The sequence below is a fragment of the Poecilia reticulata genome, chromosome 2 (assembly GCF_904066995.2).
Source record: "Poecilia reticulata chromosome 2, P_reticulata-male-v2, whole genome shotgun sequence".
NCBI classification, from domain to species: domain Eukaryota; kingdom Metazoa; phylum Chordata; class Actinopteri; order Cyprinodontiformes; family Poeciliidae; genus Poecilia; species Poecilia reticulata.
This window is the reverse complement of record NC_088831.1, coordinates 17,872,728-17,889,132: the sequence shown is the minus strand read 5'-3', so window position 1 is coordinate 17,889,132 and position 16,405 is coordinate 17,872,728.

Below are 16,405 nucleotides of genomic sequence, written 5' to 3'. Positions count from 1 at the left end.
GGAGACTTTCATCAGGTGAACTAAAAAAGAAAGAAAGAAAGAAAAAAAAAGGGGGGGTTAAAAACGGAACCTTTTTACTTTCCCACAAAGCTTCTTGATTAAACATTTACCAGCACTGGAATTTTAAAGGACGTTTTTAGTGTGTTGCGATTTGCATGCCAATGGATTTTTGGCTTAGAGTCCCACATAGAGTCAGCATCTGTATATGTTGTAGTACTACAAACAATAAGGGAGCAACAAAGGAAGTGAGCTTCGAGGCAGAAAGGATTTTTCGGTGCTCAGTGTTGGGCAAAATGTCCAGAAGGACACTGGGGTGGAGCGTTATCAGTGTCTCAGACACAACAGAGAGCGCATGAATGTTTTCCTAAAAGTTTTAGGTGGTTTGAAAAAGGCATCCTCACATTAACTCACATTGGTTCAATTGGGAATGAGCAGTCAGGTGATGACATTCTTTATGTTGTGCTTACATTCTCAACGTTGGAATGAAAGCCTTAAAAGCTTAGGCCCACAGCATTGAAGTGAGGTTCTTTAGAGTAATTATCAGTAATGTTTCTCTCGTCTGTTATATTTAACTCTGAACTTGTTGGAAAAATAAGTGCGTCCTCTAAGTGGTGGAAGCTAATTAGTCAGATACACATGGTATCAATCGCTGGTTCCCAGCTGACTGTGAGTCTGCTGGGGTAATTGTGAAACTACGAGACCTGGAAAACATGTTAGCATGCCATGTTTGCACAGCTAATGCAAAAATCAGAGCTGAAAAGGTGAATCTGGTGGATTCATACACCCGACCGGGTCAACCAAGGTGACTCCAATAAGGAACATGGAGGTTGTTCAGTTGGACAAAACAACAACAGGCCCAACACCTGCTTCTGTCCTGCTGAATGTCTCCAGCTTGAGCTGATTTAAATGTCTATGTTAGCTAAAACAGATTGACTAGCTTGTTGGCTTCCACCACTGCAGGGTGGGGCTGGATGATATCGGTTGATATCAATGATTATTTATTAATTTTTTTTAGTTTTAAATATCTGAAATGTTGCCACACTGGTGGTGTGACCTTTCCTGTTTTATCCACAGTTTTAACACCTTAAGCTGCTGCTGCACAAGTTACTCAACAGGTTGTTGCTAGGTAACCAAAGAGCGAGTCAGTTAGTTTATACCACCCACTTTTTGAGCATTTAAAGCCTTATCCTCTGCCTACATCCCCCAGAATGCTGTTTGGTTCGGGATCGCAGTTCAGTGTATATTTTATATATTGAATATTCTATCGGACATATTATCTCTTGATATTGATCACGTGTCCATCACAATATATTTTGCTATTGATTTTATTGTCCAGCCCTAACGAAGGGATTTAGTTACTTTCCATCAAACTCGCGGCGCTATGACGACCGTCTGCTGTAGGTAAGAGTATCGTTACTGATAATAACTTCACACGCCTTACCTCAAAAAATCCAAACCAACCGGAACAAAACCAATGTGTCCTCCAAAAGACTCATCCAGTTTTCTAATGTTGCCATCAACTGCAATAACCTGACAATGTCATTGAAACCAAAGAGGAAATGACACCTGCTTGTTTTAATTGTGACAACCAAGAAGCGATGAAGATAGCTGGACTGTCTGACTGCAAAAGGACATGAATGGACTTGTTTGTCCTTAACAAGGGGAACCAAACTGAGTTTGGTTCAGCTTTTAACTTAAATTTAAATTTTTCATTTAACTCTAACTCGAGGTAAATGGGAATATGCATTTAATATTTATTTATTAGCTATAGAGGTACAGGGACAGGTCATTGTTAAAGTGATCTATCGACTGTAAAATCATGTACATTTTGTTTTTGTCTGTCTGACATTCATTATGCAGCACTTAAAGTTAACATTAGACACACGTTTTGTTTGTAAAACACAGGGGCTTTATTTCAAATTATATATTTATGTATCTTGATTTTTTTTTTTTTGTGACAATTCTGTGTACGTACCTAGCCAAAAAGCAACATGGATTTATTATTGTTCTACAAGACTGTAGCATTCCTGTAAGAGCTTCATTGATTGTTTTTCCACATCCCGTTTTATTATTTATGTTTGTGTAAGTTTTAATAAAATCCTGCTTTTGTAGCGCTGGTTTAAGTGTGCGGTTTTTGCAACGATTGAACCACACAGGATGATGGAGACATTGCAGAAATATTTAGACCCATTGATTTTTTTTTTTCATATTTTTTGAGCCACAAACATTAGTGTATTTTATTTTAATTTCATGTGGTAGACACGACGATGATGATAGTTTGGTTGCTTTTTTTTTTTTAGTTTAGTTTTATTTCATTGCAATGTTTTCGTTTATCTAATTCAGTTAGCTTTATTTAGTTTTTAGAGTGTCTTTGCTAATTTTCATTACTTATTAAATGTTGATTAGCTTTACTCTAGTTTTTGTCAGGTATAGTGGTTTCACTTTTTTCATACGTTGGTTCATTTTTAGGGGCAGAAGTCAAAAAGGTCTAGGAATTGTTATGTTATTGTAAAACATCAGTTGGGTAATGAATAATCAACAGAAAATACCATTTTCACAAAAAATGGATTCAATTATCGTTGAACAACCAGCTGACTGGGGACTTCTTCCAACATCTGATGTAAACTATATAATCTATAATTCCTGCATGTTTTAGTTTTATAGATGCACAATATAGTTCCAGTTAGTTCCCCCCCCCCACTAATTAACTATTAAGTTTTTATTTACTTCAAAAATGTTTCCTCAATTTCAGTTTTCGTTACTTTGTTAGTTTTGGTTAACTATATTTTTTGAAGTTAAAATAATGAAACAAGATGGGTTGAGGTGGTAATTCCTGCACTGCAGCCTGTTGGTGAGAGCGCTGCCATTAGCTGCTCTGTAATCTCTGAGTGAAATTTCTGCTGTATTCCAGCCAAACGAGTGAAGTCACACTGTTCCTTCGCTTCCCTGCCCCTCTGGTCAGAGCAAGTCCACCAGTTCATAACAGAGACACAAGTTGTGTGGAGAGAAGCCGCCCACTGCTGCTGCAGCCCGCTAACTCGCAGCAGACATTTGGACTGGTGCAGAACAGGGGAAAAAAAGAGAAAAAGAGCAAAGGCGGCTGGGAATAATGATAGGATAAATAGGATTTTATTACTTCACTGTGATGTGTGTGAGCTGTTAGGATCACTCAGTGCCTCAGAGAGAAATATTAGAACCAACAAGCCCTCTGTTGTCCTCTCCTGGGTGTTCACCAGGATACGGTCGGAAGACGGTTTGGGCTTGGAAATATAACAGAAATATGACGATTTTTCAGATCAGTCGGCCGAAGGAAGCAGCAACAGAAATGCCTGAAATAGGTGACTTTTGAACAGTTTTTTTTCTTGTTTTTTTAAGTAACTGAGAGTTTTGCAAGAGAAACAATTGAGCTGCGGTGTTCATAGGGCTACTCTGTTTCAGACTTACATGGCTTGGACTAGGAGTATAAACAATGGACTTTAGTGCGCCACTGTTTTTATGTGACTCGATTTCTCAATTGTTGGCACTCAGCAGAAACCATTAAAATGTGTTGTGTCAGTAAACATTATGGAAAGCTTGGCGTCCACTGGAAACCCACCCAAACACACACACACACACACACACACGCACACACACGCACACACACACACACACACACACACACACACACGCGCGCGCCACACACACACACACACACACACACACACACACACTGAAACAAATAGACCCAAGAGTCAAACCTCAGCAGACAATATGTACTCGAAACATTAGTCTAGCTTTCCACAGTATATTAGTGAGAGAATCTATGGCAGATGGCGAATTTATGGTTTTCTGCAGGGCATGGTCCATGCGACTTTATGGGAAATGCAAATCATGAATATTAAAATGTTGAAAAACCTCTCTACTCTTCCCGATGTGGGTGGTCATCCTTTAAACCCGAGTACTCCAACGGAACAAGCATGAAGTCAGATCTCAGCTCTGCATCTGCTGAGGCAACATGTAAGGACACAGAGAGAGAGAGAGACAGAGAGAGAGAGACAGAGAGAGAGAGAGACAGAGAGAGAGAGACAGAGAGAGAGAGAGACAGAGAGACAGAGAGAGAAGAGAAGAGATCTGTTGGTGTTTATCCGAGTTATCCACCAGGCTGTTTTAAAATGCATTTTAAGATCTAAGGAATGTTTTTGGGCTGAGAACATAGTTAATGACTACATCAGTGACAGAAGGTTTTCCCAGTCTCTGACCACTGAGCTCAAACAAGTGAGTCTTGCAGCGGTTCAGATCAGATGTTGTTCTGGGTTTTTTTGTGAGGTGGATGACTCAATCCAATACAACACAGTCCAGACTAATAGATGCCAATGACAAGAGATCTCATCTGTTTTTCAATTTCCTTAAGATTGAGGCATTATGTGTCTCTTTTTAATCACTTAGGCTGCTTCGTGTTGACAGACATGAAGCATTGAGGTAATTTTTTTTGAAGTAATCAGGCCTGGATGTGGCTAGTAGAAAAAGTGTTTAATCATAGTTAATTTATAAATAAATGTAAGGGATGATTATAGAGGAAGATTGCTTAGCAGACATTTGTTTCCATAATAAGTGAAATTTTCATTGAAAAAACTTTTTTTGTATCTATTCAGGTTATCTTGGTTTAATTTTAGTGCTTTTGAGATTTTTATGCCTTCAAGACATGTTTGTAATCTACCTAACAGATTGGATTCATCAGGATTTATGGAGTAGATATTGCTGACTATCATCAGCATAACAGTGTACATTTGTCTGTGATGATTTTTTTCCCCAATTGGAAGCCTATAGTAAAACAAATTGAGTCCAAGCACAGAGCTTATGTAACCCTGTGGTGTGAGGCAGATTTATCGCTCACATGAGCAAACGGGCAGGATTTAAACCAGCCTGGTGCTGCTCCCTTCAGACCTGCAACATCTTCAAGCCTTTCTAAGAGAACCTGATGGTCAACTGTGTCAAAAGCAGCAAACCAGAACAGACAAAAGTCCATTATTTGAGGTTAAGAGAGTATCATTTGTAAATTTCAGAACTGCTGATTTAGTGCTATGATGAACTGAAATCTGATTTGATCATCACGTTGCACAGTGGCGCAGTTGGTAGAGCTGTTGCCGTGCAGCAAGAAAGTTCTGGGTTCGATTCCCGGCCCCGGTCTTTCTGCATGGAGTTTGCATGTTCTCCCTGTGCATGCGTGGGTTTTCTTTGGGTACTCTGGTTTCCTCCCACAGTCCAAAAACATGACTGTCAGGTTAATTGGCCTCTCCAAATTGTCCCTAGGTATGAGTGTGAGTGTGTGTGTGTGTGTGTGTGTGTATGGTTGTTTGTCCTGTGTGTCTCTGTGTTGCCCTGCGACAGACTGGCGACCTGTCCAGGGTGACCCTGCCTCTCGCCCGGAACATTAGCTGGAGATAGACACCAGCAACCCTCCTGACCCCACTGAGGGACAAGGGTGTAAAGAAAATGGATGGATGGATGGATGGATGGATGGACGTTGCAAGGTCTTTAGATCACAAAGGAAAAAAAGATATTGGTCTGAAATGTATTAAGTCATCTTGATCAAGAGAAGGTTTCTTAAGTAAAGGTTTAATTACAGCTACCTTTACTTAAGAAACCTTCTCCTGGAAGGCATGTGATACATGTCTGTTTAGCACAGGCTGGGTTAATCACATCTGTAGTGGGGTCAGTCACCAAAGCAAACACTTCTGTAAATACACTGGCTCAACATGCAAGCTGAAGCTTAAAATGAAGCTAATATGTTTGATAGCTCAGAAAGCTAAACTGACTTAAACATCAGTTACTGAGGGTGAAGTCATCCGACTCAGGATGATGCCAACAATTTGATTTTTTCATATAATCGATTTTATTTAAAGAGAATCGTTACTGCTGAGTGTAACGATGGCTCAATAGAGATATGACTGTGTAAGTTTGACAACTCTGGAAAAAAAAAGAAACCTATGATTATATTACCTAATAGCCTGTAATAAAGGCAGATTATTATAATTATCTATCACCTTTTATACAGCAGTAAGCTACTTCTTAATCCTCTAGGTTTGAATTAAAGCAGAGAACCAACCTCCTTGTCACTAGTCTATGGCCACAATAGTATATGTGTTAAACTTAGTGCTTTTCCAATCATTTTGACAACTCAAAGCATTTTACAGTAGAGTCACATTCATCAAGTTATACATCAATCATTAGGCGACATGCTGGAATCGAACCTACAACCTCACTATCACAAGACGACTATTCTACCCGCAGAGCCACAATCGCCCAACGAGCTCAAAACACTTTGAACAAGACACCAGATTGTGAAGGGCCAGAGACGGTGCGGAAATTATGAAATGGGACTGATTTTTTTGAAAGTTTGTTACAGCATCTGTTTGAAAAAGATCTACTATAAAGACATTTTCTCTGACTCGGTGTACTCAGGTAAAATAAAGTCAGAGGTTTTGTAGAAATGCTTGGACCGATTTGTGGAGAGGGCACTGTGATTTCTTCACTATCAATCCCATATGTCAGCACGAGGTCTAGAGTCTAGAGTATGACGACAAGAGCGGGCAGGACTGCGGATTCTTTGAGTGAAGCCAGTTGAGTCACAGGTAGCATTAAAGGCTACATTTAGGCTATCACTTTCAGTAATGGTAAAATCCCCCACTATAATGACGTCATCTGTATTTAACAGTAAATCAGATAACAGTGGACTAGAACAAAACTGTAGGACAGACACAAAATTCTGTCGCAGTCTCCAACTGAAAATAGCCATTATACAGAATGTTACACATTTTAAGTTTTTCTTTATTTATCCCTCTCTAGTATAACACTATGCAGTAAGTATAACAAGCTAATGTAATGTTTTGACGTGCGGATGACCTGAAACGGACATATTACAGTACTTTAAAGAGAAAATCCAAATAAGAAGGAAAAAAGAAACCCACACAGGGACTCACAGAAAGCAGGAGCAGAAACAAAGTAAACATTCAAATGTGACAATTAGTGAGAAAGAAAAACAGGAGCATAAATACTGGGATTTGATTAGTAGGTTGGAAACAGGTGAGGCTAATTAAGTGAATGTGGAACATCTGTGGAGGACACAGTGAGGCCGGAGACACAGAAAGTTTGTAAACACCGCGAGAAGATAACTGAACACGAGTTGCTGAAGGAAACACAGCGGTCATCAGAAATACAACCAGGACTTTAACTGGGTCAGGGCTGAGCATGAAGCATGACGTAGGGCGCTGCAGAAATAATTCTCATCGGAAAGAGACTCATTAATTAAAACGAAATTTCTTTTAAAATTTCAGACAGCTGACACTCGTGGTGTGTTGTGTACTATGAAATACCAGAAACCAAATGATTCTAAGCACAAACCACCTTTATTCTTTTTTGCGAAGAAACAAACTACATTATAGAACTACAGGGTTAATAACTGACTTTCACACTCTGCACAAAATACCTGTCTGCTGGGCTGCTTTTCTGCACTTGCCTCTATATAATAGCTGCGTTTTCATGTTAAAAGTGTGTAAAACTTTGTCGATGCTCCGCTACTGTCAAAAAAACAAAATCCCCTCCCGACAATTTTACAATTGTAGAGTTTCCATTAAATAAAAAACCGAGTTAAAATAAAAGTTTGTTCACGCGATGAGTCATTCAAGAAACATGCCGCACCATCATCCTCTGACCACTTCCTGTCATCCTCTTCTTCATGGTTTACTCCAGTGGTAACATCCGGTTGTTATCAAGTGACTCGTGTGATGTGGAAAAAGTGTTTCCATCGCAGTTTTGTGAAATAAGCCACTTTCAATACAGCCAAAAAAAAAAACACAAACTTTTCTTCATCCTTGCACTGAAACATTTTAGCGAAAAATAAGTTATTTTGAATTTCACGTGTTTCCATTGAGCATTTTTATTTTCAAAATGTCAATTTGTGCACTTATAGTCAGTGGAAACACAGCTAATTTTAGCACATTTCAAAGCAATTAAATAACCGTGGGATTCAAACATCTTACCCAAACTATTCTGCACCTCTAGGAGCAGACGGGATGAAAACCTTAGTGTTCCGTCTTATAAAAACCGTCTATCGTTTGAGTCAAAAACATCATCTGTAATTTAAATATTATTATTATTATTTTTTTTAAATCCAAAAACGGTCCCACATTGAGCAGCTTAATGGCTAATTTCAAATTGAACAGCCCTTCTTGTCTGTGTCTGCGCCCACGGCGATGGCGGTAAAAAGCAATTACTCTCGTTAACAGGAATCGGGACGCGCGCGTTTTACCCCCGCCGACAGGTTTCCATGTTGCGCCGCATCGCAGGAGCTCCCCGCAGAACGCGCAGCGAACAGAACTGCATTCATGTCTGTTCTGGTTTTATGATGCTTCATCTCCGTCAGACGTGATTTCACACTCCTCTCCCTGTGGCTGAGTGCAGAGGTGGAGCTGTTGATTCAGAAAAACAAAGTTATGTGCTGGAAAATATATCAGGGTGTTTTCCCCCCATAAGCTGCCCATGAGGCATTAGTATGGACTCATTAGCTAAAAATGGGTGCTTAGTTTTATATGGGTTTGCGGTTTGGGGGAAATTGAGCTGTGAGAAGTCAGGTTTACCGAGCAGCTTGGGGGGAGCGCGGGATTTGGGGGAAGGTTTGTTTCTGCGCAGGGTTCCGCACACTTTTACACATCGACGTCTCCACGCTATTACACAATTTCAGCCGTGTATCAGCGTATAAAATTGCGCCCACACACATCAAACACCCATGGACAACCAAGTGCACGTTCTGCTGAATCAGCATGTCCTGCTATTTTTACAAGCTGGGCCCCCGCCCTTTGTCTTCACCCCAGTATGGCTCAGATGTTTCAGTTGTTTGATGTCTGACAGCTTTACCACTTGGCTAATGCTAACATTAGCGATATTAAAACAATAATAGGGAGAGATTTACAGTCCGCGCTCCAGACGCATGGGCGTGAGATAGCAGGAGGGTTATTACAGTAACCGGGACTCCGTCATCTTCTGTGAGAGCTGTCGGCCAAGTGTGTGTGTGTGTGTGTGTGTGTGTGTGTGTGTGTGTGTGTGTGTGTGTGTGTGTGTGTGTGTGTGTGTGTGTGTGTGTGTGCGCGTGTGTGTTTGCACGTGCCATGCCACCTCTGAGAATGTGTGTCAGCCATAACGGGATCTTTAATCAAAGCCTACACCCTCCAGCTACATGCTACAGGGTGAAGTAGTGAGCGTTCATTTAGTAACGCTACAGCAGACATGACAGTAACCCAGAATCAAAGCATGTGCTTCTGGTTACACACCAAGGAGAGGACATCCAAAGTTTCCCCTTTGGTAGCTTGAAACGCCACAGTTTATTTTTAAGCGCATGTTGCTCCTCCTTAATTCAGTCCAGTCGGTTTAGTTTAATTCGGTTTCACTTAATTCGTCAGAACAAACTTAGAATGCAGAGAAACTTCTGTTAGTTTATTTATAGAAACGACGCATGACCTCAGAACAACATTTAGCATTAAATGTTAAATGTGCGACGCTCGTTCCATGTTTTCTGTTCAAGTTTCGTGCAACCGTGCGACTGCTTCCCGATCCAGCCATCAGTATAATTTCAATTCTTCGTTCTTTTGTCAAAAGCATCTTCTTGGGTATCTGAAATATAGAAGAAATATACATTTTACATTCTCCTATGTATGGAAACTTATGGCCCAACCTGTAATTTGTGTAAAGCAGTTTGAATTGCCTTGTTGCTGAAAACGTGCTATAAAAAAATTACCTTAATTCGGTTCAATTAAATGGTTGATTGTAACTCAATTCAGGGAAAGCGTGGAGCCGTCACCGTAGCAACAGAGAATAAAAGTTATTTCATGCTACATTATGAAAATTTTACTGCTCATATTTGTGAAACATTGCATTATTAAAAAAATTATTTCACGATTGAACAAAATCTCGGTTACAATATGCCTGTTTTTCATGCTAAAACGAACATCTTTTCACATTCTTACGTTGTAATATGTATGATGCACGAACATGTTCATTTATAGCACAAACAAAGATGCTCTCCTGCTGGAATGTAAAACATTTGTGACATGGTGGCTGTTAGAGAGCCAAATTCCAGACAAGCAGTGAAGTGACATTAGATTGATTTATTTTGTAAAAAAAAAAAAAAAAAAAAAAAGAGAGAGAAGAAGAAGAACGGGAAGAAGAGGAAAAAAAAACAAGACTTTGAATGACTTGACAAGCTGGAACCAAAATGTGAAACGGCCCGACAACAATCTAAGAAAAATAAATACAAATACACATGAAGCATAACACGTAAACATAGTTCAGGAGACGAACAAGTGAACAGCAAACCTAAATGCCACACATGAAACTAGTGAGTATGAATAAAAAAACAACAACACAAGAATATGACAGGAATAATCTGAAGGAAAAAGCTAATAATCAGGGCTAAAGAATAAACTATAAAACTAGACATGTACGGGCATGACGAAACCTGATGAGCAATGAGGAAGAGAAACCAACAGAGCATGAAAAGACTTAAACTAGGACTAACCAAACACAACAGAAACTATTCAGCAAAAGGAACACCAGAATAACTTGTAAAAACAGATCTACCAGAAAGAACTAATGATGCAAAAACTATGAACCATAAATAACCCATAACAAAACCACAAACCAAAACAGCCAAGAATCATGACACATTTGACACATGGAGAAACGTCACCCACCACTCCATCTGAAGGCTTCACAGTTTGTAAAAGAGTCAAGACGCCACAATAATTTGCGGTGATTTCTGACCAGTCCTGTCTCTGCTCAACCCTGCATGGGACCGGCTGGATCTGGAAACACACCACCGTGCTCTGCGTGACTACATGGCCAGGGATGCACAGATCCAACTTTTTCCACTTCCGATACCGATACTGATCTGATACAGAAAAACATTCCTGAATTGATATAAAATGTTTTTTTTTTTTTTTTTTTACACAGACAAATGTGCTGAACTATGCAGTTGTTAGATATGCATCAGTACAGCACACTTAAGCACACAAGTTAGCTTCACTAGTTTGGTCCAACATGTACAAACAACACAACTTTCATTTGTTCAGTCATTGCAGACACGAGTGGAACAATCAATGTAAAATAAATGTAATAAAGAAACTGAAACTGACAAAAGCAAACAGTTGACAACCTAAATAATGAACCGTTACAAACTTTCATTCAAATGGTTCAGAATTAGGAAATATAAGGTAAAAAAAATACAAATAAAGCATGATATCACTCAGAACACAAAGCATGGAGTTTGACCGAATAGATCTGCCCTTATGGCTCGAGCACATTGTTGCAGACAATTTGATATTTTTTTGTGAGTAAAGACAGGAGAATGTTTTATTAACAATTTTTACAGATTGTTTGAATTTCTTATATAAAGTTGTATACAAGCACAGTATTGCTCACCTTATTCACTGGGGGTAGGAGGTTATGCTGGTACAGGGGGTTAGAGCTGCTGCTGACAGACTCATCTTTTGAGTCTGGTAAAAGACACAGGGACAAATTAAATGAATCTCTTGGTAATTATTTTTCTTCACTGATTAAATGCTAGTGAAATGGAGACAAACAGTAGTCTGTAGCTAGGCTAACTATGCTAAATGGTTGCTCTCACATACCCACTTCTCTTGAAGAAAAACCTTGTTGACTCCCTTTTTTTGTCTTTCTTCTCTTTTTTTAATCTGATTATTTTTTTCTTGGCTCCACAGTGACTTACAGTGGTTCTTGTCCTTGTACGGACTGCTGGTGAACACTGTCACCATCACCTGCGCTAAGCAGGAACGAACCATTTCATGCAGATCCAGGGGGGTGTTCAGTTCAAATGTGGATATTTGCTTTTAGGTCTGGGAGGGGGTAACGTTCAATTTTTACTGCTAAAAACAAGTTTAAAAACGATGTCATTAATTTGATAATTGACAGGATCCCAAAATGTTTTTATTCTATTTATATTAAATAAAAAAATACATATTTTGTGGGGGATCCCTGTTGGTCCTAGGAATTGTCATAGCTTTTCTGCTCAGGTTCAGTTCACACAAAGTGGCCTTGTACTGCGCAGTCACAACACAAGTGAAAGCTGAAGCACAGTTAAATCGTTTCACTGTTTGAAACAAATAACCTTTAACACTGAGATGCTTATGTTGAAACAATAAAAGATTTTTCTTTAAGTTTTTAGGACGACTGCAGTTTTTACATTTCAAGCTTACAAAGCTAAGAATTGTAATTACCGGTAATTGTGGCTAATTACATCACTAGAGTGTGATTAACATAGCTGATAAAACACACTCTTACACTTTAACTGTACACCATTTCCTCTAAAATAAATCCATAATGTCTCTGAGTGACAGACACAAAAGTCAAAAAAAAGTTTTTGAATTGTATATTATTTTATAAATTTAGACATTAATGCAAAAACAAAGAAAAAAAATCAACTTTTCTTCCATGATGAGTGAAATATGTCATAAAAAAGTAGCGTTTCGCTTTTGGAAAGGATTTGACATTCAGAAATATTGATCAAATCTGCGCTACAAAAATCTAATTAATGATAGTAACATCCATTCTTCATACAAGAAAATTTGACTCTTGTTGAATAGTCAACACATTTGACCAAAACTGTAATAATAGTAATAATATTGGTAAACGTAATTCATCTGTACACAGTCAGCATAGAGGATTAAATCTCTGTTGACGTCACTGTCAGGCGGGTTGATGAAGGTGCATGGCGTCATAAAGGTGCTGACAAATGTACTAGTGCAAAAAGAACAACATGAATCAGGAACTAAAAACAACACAAAGAGCTTGAAGTACAGAAAAAAAAACCCCACAGTTGGCCGTTCTTTGCTTCAACTTAATTTTAACAATTTCACCCCATCTTTGAGGTTTGCAACTTGAGACATTTTACCAACTTTTCTCATTTATCTGCATAGAACAAATAGAACAAATCAATATCCATCATCTAGAGTTTATTGTTCAAACAGCTGAAGCTCTCTTTGTTGAGGCTTTGGAGCGGCCTCTGACCTCCAGCTCCCCTCTCTCCGCCCTCTGCTTGTGGGAATCCTTAAAGTTTTTCTCTCTTTTTTTTTTTCAGTGCTCACTAACAAATTGCCCACGCTGCGATTCAAATACTCTTAATTTCACGTCGATCCCAGCAGATCAAATCATGGAACTTCAAAAAGACGGCAGGCGGGAGATGGAACATCACAAAAATAAAATAAAAAAAACAACAACAAAAAACAGGACAGACAGTGGTTGATGTTACATTAGTAGACTCAGACAGAGCAGGCTTTTGCAGAGATGTGACGTAAAGACGCTTGTAACCGCATTAAAGTGTGTTTCTGCAGGCTTCTTGTGCGCGGGCCTGGACACACATGTGCACAGACGGAGGGAATCCCCCATCTGAGTCACGCAGGAGCAATCCTCCTCACGCTGTAATCCGGCCCGGATAAAACGGCCTCAGTTGGACTTTTGTGCTTCCAGCTCGATGTGGTGACACCTGAGCAAAGTCCCATTATGACGAACAATCCTGCAGAGGACACCTGCGTCTCCCAAAGCCTCTTGAGGGATGGAGCCGAGACATGAGGACGGAGGGCTAATATTTACAGAAAGGATGAATGAAAGATGACCTTCTGCAGGTCCATCCGCCAGGTTAGATCTGTGCTGCAGTTGTTGCGGGGGGATGAGTCAGACGCAGGGGTGGTGCCAGGACAGTGTCAACACAAGCTAAATCACTGGAGGCTCTCAGACTCCCCAAACCACCGGCAACAACAAGCAACACACCCAGAATCAGGACGAGCTGGAATGTTGTTCATATGGTTCCCATTTCATCCTCTGCAAACCAGAAGATGAATTGGCTCTTCGGCTGCTTGGTTAGCTGACTTCTTTATTAATCTGGTTCTGACGGGGCCTTCAGGGACAGTTGGTATTTGGGCCTTGAGCGTGACTGGAAGGTTGACTCAACCTGCTTTTGCCCGGAGACAATAATAATAATGATGATAATAATAATAATAATAACAAAACTTATCGAGATAATTGAAAATCTGGAGGTTGACATGAAATATACATTTTAAGTTTAAAATAATATTTATTTTAAAACAATGGGTTTACATTGCCATCTGAAACCCCTGAAAACGTTTGTCGCTTTGCAACTACATGTATTAATTAATTAATTAATTATTAATTAATTATGTATGAGGACCGACACAAAGTAGCAGAAACACGCAGTGAAAACCTGTTACTGCACCGAACATCCGACTCTGTGGAACATGGTGGTGGCAGCATAATGCTGAGCAAATTCAGCTTGTAAGATGATAAAATGTGAGAATGTTATTTAAATTCCCTTTAATACTTTGCAGATATGTTTTTATGTGATTGTATTAAATTTATGATCAACTGATTAAGGATTGTATTCTTGAAAGTCTATTTTTTTTTACTATCATATACATATATATATATATATATATATATATATATGATCTGTATTGTAATTGTGCAAACTTAATTAAGCTAAAAGTACAAAAGGTTGACAAAAAATATTCATACCTCTGTTAGATTTAGACTTTAAATTATTTTTCATTCAACTATTCCACCTTATTGGAGAAAAAAAAGAGACTTAAAAAGTTTGATTTATTTAGTACTTTACTGAATAATGGCATGTCAAAAAATTATTTTCGTCCTAAAAAATTAACATTCTTAGCATTTCAACAATCCAGCGCTTCTCAGAACTGCTTTGTGGCACGTTTCCACTGGTAGTTTTGTGATTTAACTTTCATTAGCAAGGACCGCGACACAATGATATTATGAGTTTAAAGGTTTAATGAAGGAACAAATTGAAGGATTGGGCCCACCGTGGCGCTGCAGTCTTCAGAAAATGTCGTTTTTCCGGGCAAACTCAGAACCTCTAGCTCTAACCTGAATCAAAGAGGAAATGATGAAAAGTCACTTCCTTTCACAAAGAGCGGGAGTTTTTTAAAGAGACAGACACCCAATTTGATTGAAGTTGCTAATGCAGCACGGCTAGGTGACATAGTAACTTGATTGTGTGCTAAAATGCCAGCTATGTGCCTGGGAAAAACATAACACTGAACCTTTAAAGTCAAAAATACTTTTTTTGTTGATCCCAAAAGGTAACTAAACTAACACCTTCATTCATCGCTACGCAAACCAGGTGCATTCTGGGATTGAGGCAGATGTGACATGCGACAGAAGGAAGCTAGAATCGGACCCACAGCCGTGCCCGGCTCCCGGACCGGATCGTCACGTGTCTCGTGTGGTGGGCTGCGGTCAGTCGCTGCTGTACTCCAAACTGCCTGTTTTTGTAAATTTAAACGCTTCATTTCTCTTCATAATCCTCGTATTGTTTAACAAGCTACAGCAACGCTGCAATTGCGGCTCGCAGCGCGGATTACACTGCAGCTTCTCGGGCCGATTGTGTACAGAGAAAAAGAACAATTACTGTTAGCTTAACTTTGATGAAGAGGAGGAAGGTGGTTTACTATCTGTGCTACGGAGCAGAACAAGATTCCCCCTTCTTAAAAAACATGCATAAAACTACAGCCACAGGCTTCAGCTAATTCAACATCATGGTTTTTTTGTTTGTTTCTTTTTACTTTTGGTGCTCGCATGAAAAAAAAAAAAAAAAAAAGTTCCCCATCATCACACTCATATGGAGATCGATATCAGGGCTGCGAATCTCTCCTGTTCTCAGTCAAACTAGGCCAGAGTCGGCAGCAGCACACGGTTCGGATTCTGATCTTTATCTGGAGCGAAGCGCATTCTGAGCAGAGCAGCAGTTTTTCGACACGGCTGGCCTTGATAACGACCACACAGCACATCCTAACCACCGACACGCAGCTCTACCAGGAAGACTCTATGCTCGTCAGATCCACATGGCTCCGTATCTACAATCTGATGTGATTAAAACGGCTCCCGCTGGTTTCCCCCCACCCCCCGCCAGGCAGTTCCGTAAACTCACAGCCTGCCAGCAAATGCTGTTTTCGCACATCCGCTGATAAATTCTCCCGTAACGCCGTTAAGAGAGTCAGGCGGCGATCTGACTGCGGCTTCTGGCGGCAGATAACGGCGAAGAGCTGTACGGACGAAGCAGCGACGTGCCCGTGATCCTCATCTGGGTCGAATCGGACCTGGTAGTAATTTAAATGTGTGGAAGACAACAAGTTGAGTTGGACTGAGCAACGTTGGCATATTTGGCAATAAAACAAACTAAAAAGCAAAACAAAACAAACAAAAAAAAAACCTGGATTGTGTTGAAAGGGAGGCAGGGAACCAAACAGGTTAATCACGTTTGCGAGGAGAACACAGTCGTTAAAAATGGACCTGCTCCAAGATCCGGAATCAGGATGAGGCTTCA